The sequence below is a fragment of the Vipera berus genome (assembly GCF_964194415.1).
Source record: "Vipera berus genome assembly, chromosome: 2".
Lineage (NCBI taxonomy): Eukaryota > Metazoa > Chordata > Lepidosauria > Squamata > Viperidae > Vipera > Vipera berus.
Window position 1 is genome coordinate 81,075,906 of NC_138203.1, and position 23,146 is coordinate 81,099,051.

Genomic DNA, 23,146 nt, shown 5'->3' on the forward strand with positions numbered 1-23,146 from the left:
TTGCCTTGAAATATTGCTTCTGGAGGGCCTTGATTTTCCAGGCTAAGTCCTTCAGGAGAAAATATTGAATGTGGCATTCTGTCATCCCTTGATACGCATGTGATAGCCATGTTGTCTCCCTCCTCCAAACAATCCCTCTTCAATGTTCTAATTCATATCAGTCAATCAAAATTACAGATTCAGTATATTAAGCCATTTTAAATCTCTCCTGCAAATTCTCCTCTAAAAGATTAGCCAAAAAGCCAGGGTCTTTCCCCTCCACAAACAGTTCCTAGATTCAAGCAAAAGTCCAGGCGTTGTTGTTTTTTTCCTTTCAAACACTTTTTAATCTTATAGCTGTCTCTTCCTTTGTACCCAGCTGTCTTCAAGGTTATTTGCAATTCAAAGGAACAACTTTTTCTTTGTTTCTGGGTATTCTGCCAATTTCTGAGTCCTTATCGCTAGTGTTCTCTGATTCTCCACTAGATGTCAGCAGTTATTTCTTTTTTCAGTTTTTCTTTCAATCAAAAAGTTATTTTTGTTATACATTTTTATAATTCCATCAGAATTTTTTTAGGGTATAATCTTAACAGGTTTTTTAGTTCCTAGATTTGTCCAGAGTGAAATATTTTAAATCAAATTTTAATATATCTCTTTCTACCTTTTATGTTAATTCGCCGCTTCCGTCTGTAAGGGAATGGGGATATAGTCCCCTCCCTTCACTTCTGGAGGTTTTCCTGCTTTGGGAATCTTTTCAAGGATTTAAATAGTAGATAGAAGAAAGAAGATCAAAACTCTCACCAATTCCAAGCATGCTGTTCACCGATGTTTAGGTTCATGCTCTGGGACTTCGGCTGCAAGCAGCTTGGGCGAGACGCTGTTCTCACACTAGCCTTTGTCCTGTTGGGTTCAGAGGGCTTTCCCTGGATCAAACAAAGTGATTGCCGTCGCTTTGTGATCGACTGGGCACCCCTCCTTCACAGTCACCTCTCCAGGGCAACTTTGGACCCATCTAAGGTCCCCCAAGCAGGAAGAAACGAGTCGTAGGGAGCAGAGGTCCACTCTCTCATGGCCATGCACTGCAGATGCAAAAACCGGAAGCCAATTTTTCAAAATTCTTAATAGGAAGACCAGAAGAAAACAAAAGGAATCCATAAATAAATACAGAATGGATGCATGTTAAGCTTATCTAATCTTTTTCATAGTACTATCAGTAGAAATGAGGTCAACTGTTGAGAAAGCTAATACAATTGACTTGTTTTTTCTTGGCAACATCAGAAAAAAGTAAGTATGCATCCCTTGCTTCTCAGCTAACAAAGCGAGAAAGAGCCAGTGGCCTAAAGGTTAGAACAATTGCCTAATGTGCAATCGGCCCAGGATTGAATCTCAGAAGGGTATGGCTGACTGATGAAAATGGCCATATTAGTCTCCCTTTAATTCTTTGTTAGCAATCCAAAAAAAAAATTACACAAATATGAGCTGTCACTGTTGTGACTACTGCCTGTGGATGGCCTTGGGTTAGGCTGAAACAGGAAATAAGATTTGTCCCGTGTTTGGGGCCTAGCAAGGTATTCTAAATACTTAACAAACACTTAACAAATATCTCCCTTGCTTCTCAGCTAACAAAGTGAGAAAGAGCCTAATGTGCAATTGGCCCAGGTTCGAATCTCAGACGGGTATGGCTGACTGATGAGAACAAATAAGTTTGAAATGGCCATATTAGTCTCCCTTTAATTCTTTGTTAGCAATCCCCCAAAAAAAATTACACACACACACACACACACACACACACACACACACACACACAATTTTCATTAATACCATGCCTGCAAAGGAATCTTAGTCACTATACACAGAGAGATGTAATGGGAAAAATTAATAAAAGATTACACAATATAAAATAAATACCACAAGAATGTTATCTATTTGCTATTTTTTCACTAGTGTTTATATTTCCTATCACATCTGCTATTCATTTCGCCGTATTCCCTTCATATTGATTAACTTTTTCATTCTCAGCTTCTGTAAACTCAAATTCTCTTTCAGTTCCATCTGGGAAATTAAATTCAGCATTTTTAATTCAAATTCAAACTAAAAGCCAGTCACTTCCAGCCTACTCATCCCACAGGGTTGTTGTTGTGAGGAACATAGAGGGAGAAAGGTATGTTGGATATGTTCACTGCCTTGAGTTAGTATTTGTAAAAATAATGGCAGGATTCAAATAAATAAAACAATCATTAATTCTGTTTACACCATATTGCCCCTTGTCGTGAACTGCCTTAATCCAATGACAAAGCAATGCTATTCTAAGATCCCTTAATTTTTTGATTGTATAATCCCTACCAAGCACAGTAGTGAAACTTCAAATAGTCTTCAAATTCTTAGTTCACTGCTATCTCGTATCACCACCATTTAACAATACGTTCAGCATTCATGTCTCTAATAGTAATCTACTACTACAGGTGACAGATGTCTTTACAATATATCTAGGAAAACATTTGTCTTTTCCTTAAGTAGCATCTTATCTATTCCAAATAATTTTTGGCTAACCTTTTAAGTTTTAGTAAGCCAGAGAAAACTGTTCTTCTGGCATGATTTTACATTTCAAGATCATATTGTAGTGATAAAAGTAAATTTAACGAAATGGACACTGCATCCCTAAATCAGTGTTAGATATGACCAGAATCAAACCCAATCCCTCTTTGCCTAATCCCATCAGACCCAAATTGACCTCTCCTGCCCCATACAAGCCCCATCCCATCTGAATTAAAGAATAGAATCCTGCTCACTTGCTCACAGCACAACTCAAAGACAGCCCTGTGAAGGGGCTTGCAAAATAGTAAGTGGAGAAACCCCAACCTCTCCATCTCTTTTACCAACGGGCTTCCCTAGCGCTGCTGCCCTCCAGAAAGGCCCATTATGCCTAGGAATGGAATTTACTCACCTAAGAATAGAATTTACAGTGACAAGGACCTGCCCAGCTTCCCCAAGCTGACTAGCCAATCAGATCCCTAGGGCATCCCGCCTTGTAGCCCTCAACGTCTATAAAAAAAAATTGCTTTCACATTGTTCAAGATCTCTCTTTCTTCAACAGGCGCCTGATGCTCATTATAATAAACGTGGTTTTTCTTCTTAGCATTGTGCTCCTTACTTTAGCAAAATTCCCCGACAAAATGCCATGGGAATGTTGTAGCATTTGCCAGGATTAGCAGAAACGTGTGCCCTTTAATATGTTTACTCTCCTTCTTGACTATGCTTACAAATTCACTCAAATTTTAGAACTATGTGACTGTATTTGGCATAAATAATTCAGTTTTAGTCAAAGTAATATAGATGAGAAATCAGTTTACTTTCATGTACACCTAAAAAGGCATATTGCCGGCATCAAGCTCCCTGCGCCCTGTGCGTTCCCACAGAGAGGGCCTCCTCAGGGTGCCACCGATCAGAGAATGTCGATTGGTGGCGCCCAGGGGGAGATCCTTCTCTGTGGGCGCTCCGGAGCTGTGGAATCAGTTGCCGGTAGAGCTCCGGATGGCGCCCGATCTTCGCTCCTTTCGTCGCGATCTCAAGACGTTTTTGTTTGTACAAGCCGGCCTAGCCTGATGGGGATTGGTGGGGTTTTTATTTTTTGTATTTTTAATTTTATTTTTGGGGTTTTATTATTGTATTAATTGTTTTAACTTGGGCAATTATTTAATCTTTTTTTAATGTTTGTACTTTGTATTTGACTTTTGCCCTGTGAACCGCCCTGAGTCCTTAGGGAGAAGGGCGGTATATAAATATTATTAAATTAAATTAAATTAAAATATTGTACCTTCGCTTCCCCCTTCTTTTCATCTTTCTGCCTTTATTGCCATTTTAAACAGCAAGGGCCGTATGACAGTTGCAAGGTCAGGGGTCAAAACCAACTGTCCCATCCAGAATGTGGCCATAAGAAACAAGAAGGAGGAACAGAAGATGGGCAGCCCAAGGCATGTGGATCCAGGAAAATGGGGCAAGGCAGAGACATGAGTAGTGTGTGCCAGTCTAGGATTTAACCCCCAGCAAGACCTACAAGGTGGTCTATGTTGTAAAGCCTAGAGCAGGGGTAGGCAACTTTGGCTCTTTTATGACTCGTGGACTTCAACTCCCAGCTGGCACAGGAATTCTGGGAGTTGAAGTCCACGAGTCATAAAAGAGCCAAGGTTGCCTACCCCTGGCCTAGAGCCCAATAGCACAAGAAGGCGCGCATAGCTGACCTACCACCAGCCCCAGTACCTGCTGCTGCGGCCGGCTAAAGAGCCGGCCTACACGGTACCAAAATCCTTCTTGGGCCCAAGGCGCGCACAGGCGCCTCTCCCTCTACGCAAGGCGAAGCCGGGTGCGAAAAGCGACAGCGCGCAGGTGCCGTTGAGCCAGCCATTTGGCGCAGCTTCCGGTCTGCCTGTACGTAAGTAAGTCTAGGGACAGAACCGGGCCGTAGAGTTATGTTTCTGATGCGAGCTGGAGCGGAGGGTTTGTACAGCTGACCTGCTGCAGGGGGGCAAGAAAGATCCCACGTAAGACGCACGAGAGGCGTAACGGTCGTACGAACGAGCCGTCTCTTTACCTGCTTCTAGTGCGGAAAGTATAACCGGGTGAGATCCATCAGTTTGCTCAGCGAGCCACTGAGGTTGCTGCTCCTTTCTTGGTGTATGCGCGTTTCGACAGGGCAACTAAAGCCAGCGGGGTTGCCCACAATGAAGAATTCACAAGAAAAAAAAGGCGGCAGATGGGCCATTAGCATTCCTAATGACGTTGATTTAAAAAAGGAAATCCCAAAAGCGGATTTTTTGGGATACCTTTGGTGCAATTTTTTGGGATACCTTTGGTGCGCGCGTGTGTGCAGGACTTCCCTGCCAGCTCCCGTCTGACGCTCTTCTCTCTTGAGGCAGCATCCCCGAGGACTCCTTAGGAGCCGGGGAGCGATGCTGCCTCAAGAGGGAAGAGCGTCGGGCGGGAGCAGGCAGGGCAGTCCTGCACATGCGCGCACTCCCCAGCTGCTAAGGAGCAGCCAGGGAGTGTGCGCGTGCGCAGGACTGCCCTGCCGGCTCCCGCCAGACGCCACCCACTGATTTTCCGGCGTATAAGGCGACTGGGCGTATAAGACGACCCCCCAACTTTTGAGAAGATTTTCAGGGGTTAAAAAGTCGTCTTATACGCCGGAAAATACGGTAGAAGTTAAAGTTAACTAAGCTAATTTAAAACTATAGTGACTGAAAGAACTTTGGTCATAGCTCCTTCTATGTACTAGACTTTGGTGTTTCAAACAGACTTTTGAGGATTAATCAGTGCTTATTAAGTGCTCACTAGTGGCAGGATTTTTTTCAAGTTCTTCACTTATATATTCAATTTGGCTGCAAGTACAAGAGAATTCCCTTGGGACGTGGTGGCTCAGTGGGTTAGGATGCTGAGCTTGTTGATCAGAAGGTCGGCAGTTTGGCAGGTTGAATCCCGAGTGCCACGTAACAGAGTGAGCGCCTGTTACTCGTCCTAGCTTCTGCCAACCTAGCAGTTCGAAAGCACGTAAAAATGCAAGTAGGAAAATAGGGACCACTGCGGTGGGAAGGTAACAGCGTTCCGTGCACCTTTGGCGTCTAGTCATGCCGGCCACATGACCATGGAGACGTCCTCGGACAAGCGCTGGCTCTTCGGCTTTGAAACGGAGATGAGCACCGGCCCCTAGAGTTGGAAACGACTAGCACGCGTGTGCGGGGGAACCTTTACCTTTACCTTTTACAAGATAATTATGGCATGCATCATATTTAACAGGCATAGTGTGAATATATCTTTCCATATATTCATAAAATAACTTGTCAGCATTAATAACTTGTGCATTTTCCTAATGCTGCTTAAGCTAAAAGGAAACCACACATTGGTTGTGTACTACTATGGTATGTAGATGTGTGTTTAGATTTTGTTATGCACTGCCCTCTTCTGGTAAAAAATATAATACATAATCCACATATTTTGAGATACAGGGATGGTTTCTTATCTATAGGATTTTCTGTCATTCATTCTCTACTTGTTAGGAGAAATTGCTAGGAGGCAAATGCAAAAAATGCTAGGAGACAAATACAAAAAATTCAGCAAGGCCTCCATTTTTCTATATACAAATTCTAGAAATCCAATTCTAGCATCCACAGATTGCAGAGGTGGAAAGTACTTAGTCGGTCTCTATATTCACTAAGTTGGATATTATTCAAAGTTTTGCTAATCCCTAACCAAGATTAATTAAACATTGATTATTTTTAATCAAGATAGAGGCTCCTCCTATGAGGGTCCCTTTCTGAGTGGCAGGCTGGTATCCTTTTCCAAGTTATAAAAAATGCAATGGTAGCTATATTGGTCATAAGAATACAGAGTTAAAAATCCACAGAAATAATAATTTCTTAACCATTTTAATAATGGTAAGATTTTGAACTGATTAAAATTCTAAAACATGCTAAATAGCAACAGAAACATGTGAAAATGTAACAGATATTTTAAAAAAGATTAAGTAAATTGTGTATGCTTAGGGGCAATTTGAATGTTTTCTGCTATAATGTGGGACAAAAAAGAGGTGTTGAGTTTCAGCAAGGGCATCTCCAAGGAGGCTGTTGTTGTTAGCTGCGAAGTCGTGTCCGACCCATCGCGACCCTATGGACAACGTTCCTCCAGGCCTTCCTGTCCTCTACCATCTGCTGGAGTCCATTTAAGCTCACGCCTACTGCTTCAGTGACTCCATCCAGCCACCTCATTCTCTGTCGTCCCCTTCTTCTCTTGCCCTCAATCTTTCTCAGCATTAGGCTCTTCTCCAGTGAGTCCTTCCTTCTCATTACGTGGCCAAAGTATTTGAGTTTTAGCTTCAGGATCTGGCCTTCTAAAGAGCAGTCAGGGTTGATCTCCTCTAGGACTGACCGGTTTGATCGTCTTGCAGTCCAAGGGACTCGCAGGAGTCTTCTCCAGCACCAGATTTCAAAGGCCTCAATTCTTTGGCACTCAGCCTTTTTTATGGTCCAGCTTTCACTGCCATACATTGCAACTGGGAAGACCATAGCCTTGACTATACGCACTTTTGTTGACAGGGTGATGTCTCTGCTTTTTAGTGTGCTGTCAAGATTTGCCATGGCTTTCCTCCCCAGGAGCAAGTGTCTTTTAATTTCTTGGCTACAGTCCCCATCTGCAGTGATCTTGGAGCCCAGGAAAATAAAATCTGTCACTACCTCCATTTCTTCCCCATCTATTTGCCAGGAATTGAGAGGGCCGGATGCCATGATCTTGGTTTTCTTAATGTTTTGTTTCAACCCAAGTTTTGCACTCTCCTTCACTCACAACAAGAGGCTCTTTAGTTCTTCTTCACTTTCTGCCATTAGAGTGGTATCATCTGCATATCTTAGGTTGTTGATATTTCTTCCGGCAATCTTAATTCCAACTTTTGATTCATCTAGCCCTGCCTTTCTCATGATGTGCTCTGCATATAAGTTAAATAGGCAAGGTGACAGTATACAGCCTTGCCAGACTCCTTTCCCAATTTTGAACCAATCAGTGGTTCCGTGTCCAGTTCTCACTGTTGCTTCTTGGCCCACATATAGGTTTCTCAAGAGACAAATAAGATGGTCTGGTACGCCCATCTCTTTAAGAACTTGCCACAGTTTGTTATGATCCACACAATCAAAGGCTTTAGCATAGTCAATGAAGCAAAAGTAGATGTTTTTCTGGAATTCTCTAGCTTTCTCCATGATCCAGCGTATGTTGGCAATTTGATCTCTAGTTCCAAGGAGGCTAGAAAGAAACAATTCTCTTACAGAGGAATTGCAGTGAAAGGTCTCTTTTGAGTATCTTAATGCATAAGCCAAAATGTTGTAGTGGATAACATATTGAAATTACAATTGGGAGACCAATTCAAGTCCTCTGTCAGCCATGGAAGAGATCATGGAATGACTTCAGGATAGTCAGTATTTCCCACTCAATCTATCTCCTATGAAAAAAATGGGGAAAAGTTTTATATACAGTTCTGTACTACAGTATAATTCTAATAAATGTTTAGATATACATACATATTCGAAAAATAAAGTCAGGCTTACTTGGAACTTACAACTGGGCCTTGGAGTACAACCCCGTCAGAAAGGAATTTAAAAAAGGATTTGAGAGTTGAGAAAATAATAACACTACTTCCAATCTCTTCTCCTAAAAGATGATCAGAATAATTATTATAATGTATATTAATAGTTTGGCAGGTTGAATCCTGAGTGCCAGATAACAGAGTGAGCGCCTGTTACTCGTCCCAGCTTCTGCCAACCTAGCAGTTTGAAAGCACGTAAAAATGCAAGTAGAAAAATAGGGACCACTACGGTGGGAAGGGAACAGCGTTCTGTGCCCCTTTGGTGTCTAGTCATGCCGGCCACATGACCACGGAGACGTCCTTGGACAAACGCTGGCTCTTCAGCTTTGAAACGGAGATGAGCACCGGCCCCTAGAGTTGGAAACGACTAGCACGCATGTGCGGGGGAACCTTTACCTTTTATATTAATAGCAATAGCACTTTATATATATTTATATACCGCTTCACAGTGCTTTACAGCCCTCTCTAAGCAGTTTACGGAGTCAGCATATTGTCCCCAACAATCTGGGTCCTCATTTTACCAACCTTGGGAGGATGGAAGGCCGAGTCAACTTTGAGCCAGAGAGATTCAAACTGCCGAACTGCTGGAAATCAGCAGTCAGCAGAATTAGCCCGCAGTACTGCATTCTAACCACTGCGCCACAACGCTCACAACTATTAAAATAGTCTATAATTGTTACATTGTAGACACAAAACTCAAGGCTCCAGGGCCATATTGGTTGCAATTTCTGTATTCCTCCAAAAGTGGATGTCAGACTGTACCTTAACCATCTAAGCAATTTGTGTTTCGCTTTCAATTAAATGGAGTTTATTTTTTGACAGTGCTTGGCTCCTTGTTGGAAGTGGAGTCTTGGTTTTTGATACCAAGCACAGTCTTCAGGTTAAGCAGGTTCCTGATTTATATTTCCTCTCTTGGAGATGATAATATATTCAAATAAGATTGGTTTCTTAAGTACCTATCCCTTTTAAAGCATGTATATATATTTTTCTCAGATTTACTTCTTTTCTCATTTTAACCATTACTTCTGACCATTTTATCTACTTTCCCCTAGAATGGTTGTTTCTCATTGGACAAAAGCACTAAAGGCAGAAAAATGGTTACAGAAAGTAGTAGTTTGAAACAGAAAAAGATGTATATGTTTCTGCTATTTCTTTCCACTGGCTAAGCAGATGCTTATGAGGAACCTATAAATAAGACACGAGCAAAATGGCATCATCTCAGTTATATTCCCCATAAGCTGGAATTAAAAGACATAATTCTACTGATAATAAGAGAAAATATATAGCTACAAGGATTAATATATATTGATAGCTATTGCCAGACCTGCTCTATACATTTTGGCATCCTAGGCAAGTTATACTGTATCCCCCTCATGGTTTGGCTCATCTTCCATTTTTTTTTGTTAGGAATTTCAAAAATAGCCTCTTGTTACTGTTTTGAGTTTCTGAGCTTTTTTCTTTTGATTTTCACTTTATTTCCAGAAATAATATCCAGTCTTTTCAATTTTAGTGCCACATAAAATTTGCTGTTCATTGGTTGGTCCTTACCAGACCTTGGCCTATCGATGGCCCTGGTGTTTGCCCATTTTAAAGCTACCTAAAGTGGTGTTTGTTAGTGCAACTGGTGATAGCAAATACTTTTAAACTTTTGGATGTTTTCATTTTCCTCTTTCATAAGTTGCTCTCTAAACTCTCTTCCCTATTTCTCATTGTTTAGGTATAGCCAGGAAACAGAAATGTGGATGCCAGTGCCTGGGTAGTTATTTTGCATGTTTGCATAAAGGCATTACAGTCTTGGCAGATTTTTTTCCCTGATGCTTTCCAACATCAATTTTGCCTCTTCCACAATTGCTGCATACTGAATTGCTAGGTCAGTTGACTATCCACCAGCAACCTGAATCACAATCTTGTCAGTTATGATTAGTGCAACGCATGTCAACATACTATCATAAATCTTATATCTCAGCTTTAGCAATTTGCACAGGTTATTCACATTTCCCACATAAATAAAATTAGCATATTGCAACAGTCATCTGTGGTTTAATTAGAATTTCTCTTATAGTTTTATTTTCTATCTTTAAACTGCATTTATTCATTTATTTCTTAAGCTTTTCATTTTTCATCAGTTTTCCCACTTTTTTAGGGAAACATGGGACTACCACAAAAAAGAGGAAGTCAAGCTATTCTCCAAAGCACCTGAAAGCAGGACAAGAAGCAACGGATGGAAACTAGTCAAGGAGAGAAGCAACCTAGAACTAAGGAGAAACTTCCTGACAGTTAGAACAATTAACCAGTGGAACAACCTGCCTCCAGAGGTGGTGAATGCTCCAACACTGGAGGTTTTTAAGAAGAGACTGGACAGCCATTTGTCTGAAATGGTATAGGGTTTCCTGCCTGAGCAAGGGGTTGGACTAGATGACCTCCAAGGTCCCTTCCAACTTATTATTATATTATTATTATTATTATTATTATTATTATTATTATTATTATTATTATTATTATTATTATACAAGAAATGAATTCATATCATAATTTGCTCTAGGATACAAGGTAGTTTTCAACTTTCGACCACAATTGGGATCCACACTTCCGTTGCTAAGCTAAACAGTCACTGTTGTTATGATCTTTTTTGGTGCAGTCGTTAAGCAATTCTGGCTTCCCAGTTTGTTGGAAGCCCCTGGGAATGTCACAAAATGGTGAATATCTATCTCTGCGATGCTGTAACTGTTGTAAGTACATGTCAATTGCCAAGTGCCCAAATTTTGATAACCTGAGCACAGTGATGCTGCAGTGGTCATAAGTGGAAGGACTGATCTAAGTCAATTTTTCCTCTGTTATATCTTTGAATAGACTTTAAACAAATGGTGTAAATTGAGGACTACCTCTAAAATAGAAAGATTACAGAATTTTTATCTGATTGTTTATAAATGTCACTTTCACAGATCTTGATGCAGAGGGATACACACACAGAGAGAGAGAGAGAGAGAGAGAGAGAGAGAGAGAGAGAGAGAGAGAGAGAGAGAGAGAGAGAGAGAGAGAGAGAGAGAGAAGCAACAAAACAAAAAGGTACTTTCCCTATATGAACTAAAAGTAAAGGTTAACCCCTCACCCCCTTTTTGTATATGAACAAAAAACATTGGCTTTTACCAGTAGTTCATTGGACTATGAACTTGGGTGTGTCATACTCAAATATCAAAACAGATGAAAGCTATTACGTTTGTACATATTTACTGACTTTAATCTGTAACATGCCTTTTACCGTGGACTACTTTTAAAAGGCTGTTACATCCAGCCACATTGATCTGGCTTAATTATGAAAATATTTATTTACTATGGGGAACTTCAATACATCCCATCTGTTCTAAGCAGAGATAATGTCAATAACTGATGGAGGCCAGGCAGAATGTAGACCTACAATGCAATGGAAAGATTGTTTTTGCCAGGAGGAGCCAGGAGGTTGTAAACTCTAAAATCATTGAGGGTCCCTAGAAGAACAGACTGTACTTAGCAGAAAATAACATGATGCATCATACCAAGAATGCTGTAATGTTTCCGGGTTGTAGTTCTGAGATAAGAGAATGGAGTTGCACAACACATTGCTTACCAGGAAGTAATACAGGAATACAGTTGGATAGTATAGAACAGAACAGAACAGAACAGAATAGAATCTTTATTGTCATTTTCTCATAATGAAATTGAATGCTATCCACAGTACACACTACACACCAATAAAAACCACATTATATACATTATATATATATATATATGCATATACACATCCTTCAAATAATAATAAATACATAAATAATAAACCAGATAAACCAAATAAACCAGGCATACCCAGAATGACATTGTTAGTCCTTTAATTGCCTATTGATTATGTGAGACGAAAATCCAGTTTGGATGTTAAGATATGGATGAATATGTGCTATCAAACTGTTTTCATCTCCTAATGAACAGATACATAGACTTTCTTCATATTAAGACTAGCCATTGTTAATTGATTATAATTGGCCTGTTCATACAAACACTAACAACACATTAAAGAATGTTTTTATTTTCAATAAATAATTTTAAAAATTGTCTCCAAAATTTTTATCTTTTTCAAAAACAAGGCATTTAAGGATATTTTGAGGTTACATTTAAGTTCATGTAGCTTCTGGTCTGTTTTGTTTAATAAATAAAGCTATGTATAGGTTTTCAAGAACAACAATAAAAAGGTGAAAAACCAAGGTATGAATTGATTGCTTGGTATTATTATCTGTCACACTGCTGATGAAATTACCAAAATACCTGCCTCCCTTTTGTTGCCATTTGTGGTGAGCACATTGTGCAAGTTATTTATTTAGGCTGCATAAGTGTTTAAACTGTAGTATACAAGCTGAAAAAATCTTCCTTAGAAGATTTAGGCTCAATGTCTAAAGACAAAAAGGTGTATATTTCTGAGATAAGGTGTGGTTTTGTTCACACCCTGTTTATATCAAGGGGGGGGGAAACTGTAGGTGAATGATAGAGCACATGACTTGCTGGGGCAAAGCAAAAAACAGTATGTTAATTTAGACATTTTACAAATAAAGTCTTGTGAGTAGGTACAACTTAAATTTCAGCAAAGAAAAGTATCTGAATTAAATAAACTCCGGAATTCCACATGTACAATCTTATATAATAGGGATAAGAAACTTGCACTGCTCTCTTCTTTATATAGCAGTGCAAAAAAAATCAGAAAAAATATAATGAATAAACGAATGACATTTGGAATTTAATAGAATTCCATTTAATAGAAATTAAAACTGTATCCATAAAGAGAGTAGCTTAACCTTTTAACATATCAAAACTACTCCTCCATCTTCTCAGTTTTAGCACAGTGTGTTATTTCAATATAATATTTATATCATATGCTTAATTCTTAATCTATTATGTAAGTGCCTTGGAGTATTAAATGTAAATAGAGAAAAAAGCAGGCTTTCTATCAATATTACAGTTTTAAATGTTAATCTTAGAAACACTGTAGTTATTTCACTTTTTGTTCAAAAGTAAATATAGTGAATATTTAATTAAATGAAAGAGCATATATCAAAAGTATTATTGTAACAAAAATAGTTGTTGAGTGCCCCCAGAACATTAAAATTCACATCCGTATCACTACAACACCTATGCAACACTTTATGAATGGCAAGATGAATCTGCTTGAACTGCATGGCCATGGACTTTAGCCATAACTAACCCTAACCTCCGGTACATTACCGAGAATATCATTACAGCTTAATGTTTATCATCTCATTACAAAACTGGTGAGTTTTCCCCCCCAAGCATTGGCTTCAGAAAGGGACTTGCTAAAAGGGAGAACAGCTAGGCCTTGTATTTATCTTTATTTCAACTGATAAGAACTCATTTGAATTTCTACAATGAACTTTCTTGTAAAATCAGTCTAACTGGAGATTTAATTATAAAGAGCATGTTTTTAATAAACAGGTATCTAAGCATAAGATTACTGTTTGTTTTCAATAAAAGTATTTAAAATGGAAAGCTCAAGAACAAAGTTTTTGTAAATCCAGCTTCTACAAGTCATTAAACTGAAAATATTTAGAAAACTATCTTATGGTCTAGGCCGAGAGGTTATAGCCATTCATGCAGATTCATCCTGGCTCTGGGACTGTTGAAAAATTCAGTTTTTAAAGGTTTTCCAAAAGTCTGCAGGCTTGGGAGCAAGGCTGTTATTCTTGAGGACAGTCTGTTGATCTGAAACACTGCACATTATCCTGCCCAATCTTAGAAGGTATTCAGAAACAATATAAATAATAGAATGTGTGCAATAAAAAGCATTTCAGCTGAACACCAGGTAAATAGCAAAGATATATAAAGCTATGGTATTCATTGGGTTGTCACAGATGCTGACAGTAATTTGCTGATTTAGTTTTTTTTGTTACTACTATCAGAATACATAGTCACAATTTCAAGTCCAGTCATGTTTTCACAAAATATTTCACAAGGTTTTTCTCTTGTATTTGGTGTCAGTCACAGTGTTCCATAGAAGTCACAAGACATCTGACTCACAATGCATTAGCAATTACACTGGTTTCATCATAAAATCCAATATATCATTATATGGATTATAAGCAGAGCTAAAAATCCAGTAGCAAGGAAGAATCTTAACATACTTTATTGTTACTAAAGTCTTTGGCTGAATTGTGAGATATGGGGCCTTGATATGATTAAGTATGCATTAAATATAAAATGCCTTTGCTTGCCTTTGCTTGTTTGTATTCCATTTATCTGTAATATAATATCCCTGATAATGAGAGAATGAAATTTATGGTTGTTTAATCCCACATCATTTAGGCTCCCCTCTCTGTTTACACTATTGACTGCCTGGAATAATTGCTGAAATATTCTAGGCCTCAGATTTGGCTGTCCAATATCAGAACGTGTGTTAATTGGAGATGTTTGTTGGCATAGCTCTCGCCTATTGTGTGGCCTTAATTGGGTCAGATTCTGTGTCTATGCAATTTCTTTCCCACAATTCTGTTTATTAAGAGAGATTTAGAATGGCAAACACCAGTAAACAACAAAAGAAAGGGAAAAATAGACCATAAGCTTATATAAAAATCTGTCTATATTTAAAAGACTTAATCAAAATTTGAATAATTTAAACACACTTTTATTATAAAAGGAGAACTATGACTTGCTGAAGTACACATATCTATTCAATCTGCTGTTCCAGTGCTACTTTTATGGCGTTGGCATTTAGATCCTAATTTTACTTTGTCTGGGCCAAACAAAGGGTATGTTCAGACAAGAGGGCATTCTATGACAGACCGTGAAGTTTAAGGTTTAATTCTAAAAAGGCGAGCCGATCCTATGATTTTGTTGTTCTGACTGCCTGGCTAGTATTTTGGACTGTTTTCACTGTTAATAATTAACAGTAACCAGAATGTTCTCCTGAGCTGTTGAGGAGATGATGATGTTTTGGCAATGAATTTATTAATAAATTTCAGACCTTTTCAATTGGAATGATGTACAGCTTGCACTATGATGATCTGTACTCCATTCTTAAAACCTTGTTTCCACTAAAGAAAAAGCCTGTGGAAAGAGACCCCAAGCAATGAAACATAAAGTATTTGGAATTATTTTGGAATAATAGCATCATTCTGAGTCAGTAATTCTTAAAACTATTTTCTGTCAAGGTTCCTTCCCATTTTCAAAAGTAACCGAGGACCCCAGAAGAGCTTTTGTTTATATCGGCTACAGTTTCAATATTTACTTTATTATAAATTAAAATTCACATATTTGCTACTACTGGTCAAGATTATTTGAAAGGATTTTAATATGGCTTATTATTTTCCAAAATAGGCTGTCAAATTAATTTTGATTTGGGAGACCGCTGAGGGGGTTTTGGAGGACTACCTGGGGTCATAGAACCACGCTTTTAAGAAACACAGGTAGTCCTCGACTTACAACAGTTCGCTTAGTGACCATTGCAACGGCACTCAAAAAAGCGGCTTATGGCCATTTTGCTCTTACCACCTTTGCAGCGTCCCCCACGATCACACGATCCAAATTCCGATGCTTGGCAACTGGTTCCTACTTACGACCAGTTGCTGCGTCCCAAGGTCACGTGATCACTTCTTGCCACCTTTGGACAAGCAAAACCAACGGGGAAGTCCGGTTCACTTTCAACAACCCCGTCACTAACTTCGCTAACTGCAGGGATTCACTGTGGCAAGGGAACGGGATAAAAAACTCGCTTAACAATTGCCTCACTCGGAACAACCGAAATTTTGGGCTCAACTGTGGCCTTAAGTCAGTCGAGGGCTACCTGAGGAGAAGAGGAGATGGGGGGGGGGTTGAAAAAAATTTCCGTTTAACTTCCTCGGAAGCCACCGAGTTCAGTTCCTCCTCCCCTCCCGCAAAGGCGCTTAAGATTGCACGGGAGCCCCTAAACGTCGAAAAAGCGCAATTTGTCCCCGGGCGGCTGGAAAGAAAGGCTTCCGCCTCGGCCTTGGGTCGAGCCCCGAGGCCACGCCAGCCCCAACGGAAGGCCTCTCTCCGCGCTGCTTAGCGCCTCCTAGTGAAACCCTTTTCGGCGGCGGGGCACCTCGCCTCTTTTCCCCCTCGGTGCCGCTGCCGCCGCCGCCGCCGCCTCCTGGGCGGGCCCCGGATCCGCCTCCAGTTGCTGGCTGAAAGGAACATGGTGGCCGCTTCCTCCCTCCTAAGCAGCGGCAGCAACGGCGGCTCAGGCTGTCTCTGAGGGGCCGGGGAAGCTTGCCAGCACGGTGTGGGCGGCTCAGCCAGGCCCGCCGGGCGTCTCGGCGCTGAGGAAGCCGAGGGAGTCCGGTCTTTGCAGTTGCAGCCGCCCGCCGCCACAGGTGCGTCGCGACCAGGAGGTTGGAAGAGCTGACAGGAGAGGCGCCTTTCGTCCCCTTCCCTCTGCCTTTCCCTCCCCCCCCCACCCCATTCCCTCTCTCTCCCCTTCAGGTTTTGGAGACGGCGAGCCCCGGCTTCAGCGAGGGCGGGAGCGCCCGTTGGTGCAGGCGGGGGGGTGCGGGAGACGGTGGCTCTTTCTCCCGCAAGTTACGCAGTTGGCCGCCTATCCCTTCCTTCTTCGCCGCCCCCCCCCTCTCCTCCCGCGCTTCGCCTCGTCCTCCGCCTGAGCGCTGGGCTCTGCAAGATCACGCCGAGGGAGCCTGGCTGCCGCCGGGCTGCCCTCGAGGTGTCGGACAGGGCCGCTCGGGAGAGAGAAAAGCGGGAGTTTTGTTTTGTTCTGTTCTGTGTTTTTTTTTTTTTGCCACGGGACTGGTGTGGGTTTGGACTCGGAACGGCCCTTGAACGCCAAGGGCGTCCGGTGGTGGCAGCTCTTTCCGTGCTTGAAGGCGGGAAGAGATTCGTCCCCTCTTGCCTCCCGCCAACTTGGCGTTGTTGTTTTTTTCCCCTCACCGCCTCTCGGGAATCGTCCGGTGTTCACCTGCGGGGTTCTCTGGAAGAAGAAGGAACGGGAAGAAAAGGCCCCGGGATATTGGGTTTCCTCGTCTCCCTTCCTTGGTTATTGATTTGAAGGGATGCGAGCCTTGAAGCGGGGGGGGGATCGGGGGTCGGAGGACGTGCCCAGCTTGGGCTAAAAAATTAAAATAAAATAAAATAAAAATGAGATTGAACGGTTTGTGGTTCCGTTCCACACGTTGCGTTATATCTAGCTTATAGGGTGCGAACCGGGCTGGAAGAGAATCCGGTGGCAGAAGGGCAGAGGCTGGGATTTCTGTGGTGGCCTCTGAATCAATCCAGCTATAATGCAATTTTATTTATTTATTTTTTGGCTCGTGGTGTCTTGCGTGATGCTGTGAGCAAAAGATGCTGTGAGTAAAAGGTTGAGTTTGGCCTGTCAACTCTGCCCCATCTTCCTGTAGAGAAAGTCCTCCCTGTGTGTGTGTGTGTGTGTGTGTGTGTGTGTGTATGTGTGTGTGTGTGTGTGTGTATATATATATATATATATATATATATATATATATATATATATGTATGTATGTATATGCATATATATATATATATATATATATATATATATGTATGTATGTATATGCATATATATATATATATATATATATATATATATATATATGCATATACATACATACATATATATATATATATATATATATATATATATATGCGTTCGTGATGTAAGTTACAGTTTTCTGCCTGTTTATGTGGAAGTCGGTGCTGTTTCACTTAGATTTGCTTCTGGGTAGGTGCGTATAAAATTGGATTGTTAATGAAGAATGGCTTATGTGCTAAGTGGTTATGGCTACAGGGTAGCCTCTCGATTACAGGTAATCTAATCATTACTTTTGAATAGCTTTGAGGCAGGTGATAGCCAAGCTACCGTATGCTGGACTTTCACATGGTCAACAAACTTCTAAAAATAGTTGAGTGTAGGTTTCTTTTAAATAAGAAAATCATTTATAGTTTAATCTGAAATGCTCATATAATTCCCCGTTTAAAGCTCACTCTGTGCAAGTCTTTTATTTTCTCCTTAATATTACTTCCTCAGAAAGCTTTGGTTTCCTTAATGCCCAGGGGATGAAGAATTAGTTAACAACCCCCTCCCCAAAGTGCTAGCATTAAATTTATTAACACTTGGAATTGACTTGAGTGTTGTCATTTTTTTATCTTATCTGCAGTTTTGACTTCCTTGTTCCTCTTTTTGACTCTTAAGTGATTCAGTTGAATTCCACAGTAATAGGATTTTGTGAAAGAAATCTTAAAATACTGTTTTCTAAGAAAGAGAAAAATAAGCCAGTTACCGTACTATGAAACTGTTGGGTCACCCAATGAATATGTTAATAGTTTAACAAATATGATTGAAGTTGCATAAATAACCATCAGAAATGTTGCTGACAGCATTAAGACCTGGTTCAAGTATTATGCTAATTACTATGTATATCTTTATCTCTGTCTATACATACATGCATACACTGCACTTGAATGGGTTAATACAATTTGCTAAACAAACCTGGCAAATTGTATTTGACTTAGACTGATGCATGAACTGAGCTATAACTTGCTTACTGATGATCCCTTTGACCCAAGCTGATTATATTAGGTCTATTTATTTTCAATATATCTTTAATAATGGGGTGTTAGATAACAAGATCAATGAATGTGGTTTTAACCATGCATTGAATTACAATAAAATTGTTGCTTGGTTTTTTTTCCATAATGCTTGATGTTTTCTATGAAAAATGCTTACTTTTAGCTAAATCTGCATTTTTTCTGTATGTAACTTTGAAATGATTTTTTATGGAATCTGTTGCCTTTGTTGTTGAAAGAAACCAGTCATAAATATCAAATGAAAAATAACTTGGTAGATGTTCAGTTGTCATTCATAGATGTAAGTTGTTATTTTAGATATCCAAGATTTTTTTCAAGCTAACTCTATTCCACTGATGTGTATTGCTGGATGTGTTAATAATGATTTATAAGTGATCTTTTTCTAAGCTTTAATATCAGAACAATACATATATATTCTAAATTTTGTTACTGAATAGCCTTTGTGTGGTTATTCCTGGTCTATCAAATGTAACTCAAGATGAGCTTTAAAAATGTTTCTCACAACTACATTTTAAAGGAAATAAAGCAAGGGTACATCAGGGGTAAGCAATGCAGACCCAAAAGTAAACAGGTTTTTTATGACCAGAAATTTTTAAAAAATCAGCATTCTCATGTGGTATCATAAGATTCAAGCTAAAGATCTTGCAAAATCTTGAGAGCAAAGGGCTCTAAAATCTAAAATTAATAATACATTACTTGAAATATTGTAAGAACTCACATTTTCTTCAATAGTTGCATTGTATTTTTTATTTAAGATTTCTATTGGCTGGCCTATGAGATGCCATTAAAAATACAAGGAAAAACACATAATAAACACATAGTTTAAGAATATAATTGAAGTTTGTTATTACAAAATACAGAGTTGATCATGCACATAACTATGGGGTTTGTTCCCAGTGATCACACCAGCTCTTTATTTTGTGCAGTTATATATTTCATCTATAGAAAGAGGGTTGTGGACCATGTCTCTTTTTTAGTATAATAAGCATACAAGTAATGACAACTCTTTCTCCCTAGCTATCCTATGATGTCAGCCATTAAAGAAAAGCACTTGGAGAAATACTCCATAGCGTCTTGTCTTTATTAAAACCAGAGAGCTAATGTGAGGCAATACTGTAGTTAATGTATTAGAATAGGAATGGAAAAGCCTAGTTTTGCTTCACCTTCAGTCTTGAAAAATCCCTGAGTGACCTTGGGGCAGTCACTCTCTCTTAAGATTATTGTTGTGAGAAACAATAAGAGGAGAGAACAGTATGCTTACTGATTTGATTCCTGAATGAAAGACGAGATACAAATCTAGTTAGCAAGCTAGGAAATCTTCATTTCTTTCACCAGTTGGATTGATGATGTTCTATTATATAGTAAAAAAGAATTGCTGCCACCATATAATGTTACTCAATTTCTCTGTGACTACAGCTGATCTCATGAATTCCATTCCCCCAAGATCTGTACGGTCTCAACTCTGCTGTCTTTCAAGCGTACTTTAGAGACCTAGCTCCCACAGGCACTGGGTGGAGATGTTATGTGAAATAGGAGGAAGGTGTGTGGATAAGTTCACTGCCATGCATTATTTGTAAAAACTAATAAAGCTGGGAGATAAATAAATAAATACCCTACCACTTAGATGGTTTAATAATTATGTTTAGCAACAACATTTTCACTGTCTTTTAATTGACAATATTGTTTGTTTTTAACTTGCTGTAAGCTGCCCAAAGCTAAGTGTAAATGGGTGATTTTGTAATTGGCATCATAAATATAAATTCAAAAATATTACTAATCTGTTAATAAGAGTTATGCTGGTGTTCTTTCTTTCTTTCTTTCTTTCTTTCTTTCTTTCTTTCTTTCTTTCTTTCTTTCTTTCTTTCTTTCTTTCTTTCTTTCTTTCTTTCTTTCTTTCTTTCTTTCTTTCTTTCTTTCTTTCTTTCTTTCTTTCTTCCTTCCTTCCTTCCTTCCTTCCTTCCTTCCTTCCTTCCTTCCTTCCTCTTTTTGCTGCCCAAACCTCTGAGCAACTTCTATCAGCAGTAACAAGTATTAACATATATCATCACGTAGCAACAACATCCACTAATAGAGTTAGGTTAATCAACAGTATCCCCAAATACATTTTGGAGCAACCATGTTTCTGCAGTTACTTGGAACTCCAGCAGGGAGGGGTCAGTGCAGAGATCTGGGGAATAGCTGTTCAACAGAAAGGAAATCAGTATTGAGAAGGCTAGACTGTGGTGTAAATGGCACTTCCCTCCGTGGTGGATCCTTAAGCCTTTTCTCTCCGACAGAGGTAGACAGATTCAGTTGGGAAGCTATCTAGGTTTGGAACTTAAAAGGGCTTTAAAATTGCACCTTGACTTGCCTCAGAAGCTAACCCAGTTACACAGACAAGCCCAGGAATGCTCATAGTACGTGGATTGCTATATACTGCACACCAGCTACAGCTTTTGGATGGTCTTCAAGAACAGTCCCAGTGAGGCAACGTGCTGTAATCCAGCTTTGAGGAGAGAAGTATTTGAATGACTCTACATAATGTCTCCTGATCTAGGAATGGCTGAAATTGATGCACAAGATATTAAGTAATTGTGCAAAGATTCCCTGCCAAAGCCTTCGTCTGCTCTTCAAGCAAGAGCCATTAGTCCAGGATGACCCCTAGTTTGCATGCCAGCTTTGAGGGGAGTATCCAGAACGAAAGATTCAGTTGACCTTTGGATCTACATCCACTGGATTTTGCTAGGATTCAGCTTGAATCTGTTCTTACCCATCCAGACCCTAACAACCTCTAGCCCATCTCCTTTTCGATTTTGGGTAAAGGTACGGTATTTAACTGGTTATCTGCAAATCAATGATAACACCAGGCCATGTGATCATTTTACTTTTTTTAATGGCCTCACATAGTTGTTAAACAGGAGTGTAGAAGGCCAACCCCTGCAATACCCCACAACATTAGAGCAACTGAGAATTTGACCCCTACCTCTTCCTCCCAGCTGGAATCAGCTGCTCAGTAAGAAGAAAAAACACTGTAATACACTGCCCTTCACACCCAATCTGTAACAATAGCAAGGTTGATGATACTGAGGCTGCCAAGAAATCCAGTCACACATCCTGGTTTTGCCATCAATCACATACAGGACAGCCAGTATGGTTCCTTTAACTAATAGGAAAAGAAGCACATGCTGTTCTCTTGTCTGTCATTAATCCTATTAACCTTATTACTTTTCCTCCATGTATACTGCCATCTTACTCTGTCCTATAACCCAATCCTATAGTCATGGACATAGAACTTGAATTTACAATTTAAAAATGTAATATAATACTGAAGTGTGTCACAATAGATGTTTCATATGTGAACCCAAACAACTATATTCCACTAGTTAAATATTGTTGGTTGATTAGAGCTTGCTGTCCTCTAATTTCTTTTATAACTTGTAATGGAACATTGCTGAAAGTAGCTAGTTCTGTGTACGTTGATGTTGTTTTATTGACTTATTTTATGATATACCACTTTGTTGCAATTTAAACAGTTGTAATGTTTTGCTTGGAATTTGCCAATGGCATGTCTTGCAATTTGCTTTTTATTTTTTTTTCCTTTCGAGACCATGAAATGGATATTTGCACAATGATCTCGGCTCATCTTTGTTAAATCTGCATGGGAAAAAAGATTGTGTAATCTGTTGCTCATCTGATTTGTATAATACTGAAACAATATGCTGTCCAAAATTATGAGAACATATTCAATCATATGTTATCTAACCTTGCTTTAGTCTTGTCTAAACCATTTGTGTTTGTGTGTATTGTATATTCACATGTACACACACACACACACACACACGCTATGTGTTCTACAATTCATTAAGTGAGATCTTTGTTGAATTAATTCCTGCAATTAATATATTACATTATCACAAATATGCATTTGCTGAACTTTGAAATTTAGTTTCAACAATCATGGAGCTAACATTTGTAGAAATAATAGATTTTTAATAGTTTCTAAATAATGACAAGATAAAGAATTTTTCAGTATTAGTAAAAAAAATAGCGAAAGTTTTCCCCCCCAACATGGTGTCCTTTATACATCTTACAGTAAAAATTTTAGAATGGTTACTGAAATTACCCAATATCTCTACAAAATGTCAGATTGGGAAATGCTGCTTTGGACAGTCACATTAAATACAGTATAATGTTCTGTTCCTCCTCTGTTCTTTCTTTTTTAAAAACATGTAGACTTGTGTACACATTTAGGATATAATATCTATTGAGCAATTGAGAAAGTCTACATGTCTGGATTTCTTTAGGACAATTTGTAATGCAGAGCTGATACTATTTCCTTTTATTTTTGTATTACTATGATCTTTTGCATTTAAGAAGTAATGTTTTATTCTATTGTTTGTTTTAATCTGTTAAAAATGCCAGTCAGTGGCATGCTTTGAATTTTTTTTCATGTTTTCTATA

General features: G+C 39.3%; 1 protein-coding gene across 2 annotated transcripts in view; it reads left to right on the forward strand.

Annotated features, from left to right (window-relative positions):
- Positions 1-16,267: 16,267 nt before the first annotated feature.
- Positions 16,268-23,146, forward strand: part of DENND4C (DENN domain containing 4C) — an 82,824-nt gene continuing 75,945 nt past the window's right edge. For both annotated transcript variants that reach the window (XM_081319839.1, XM_081319840.1), the window contains exon 1: positions 16,268-16,467. The gene's annotated coding sequence lies outside the window, so the exon portion shown is untranslated. The remainder of the gene's footprint in view (positions 16,468-23,146) is intronic.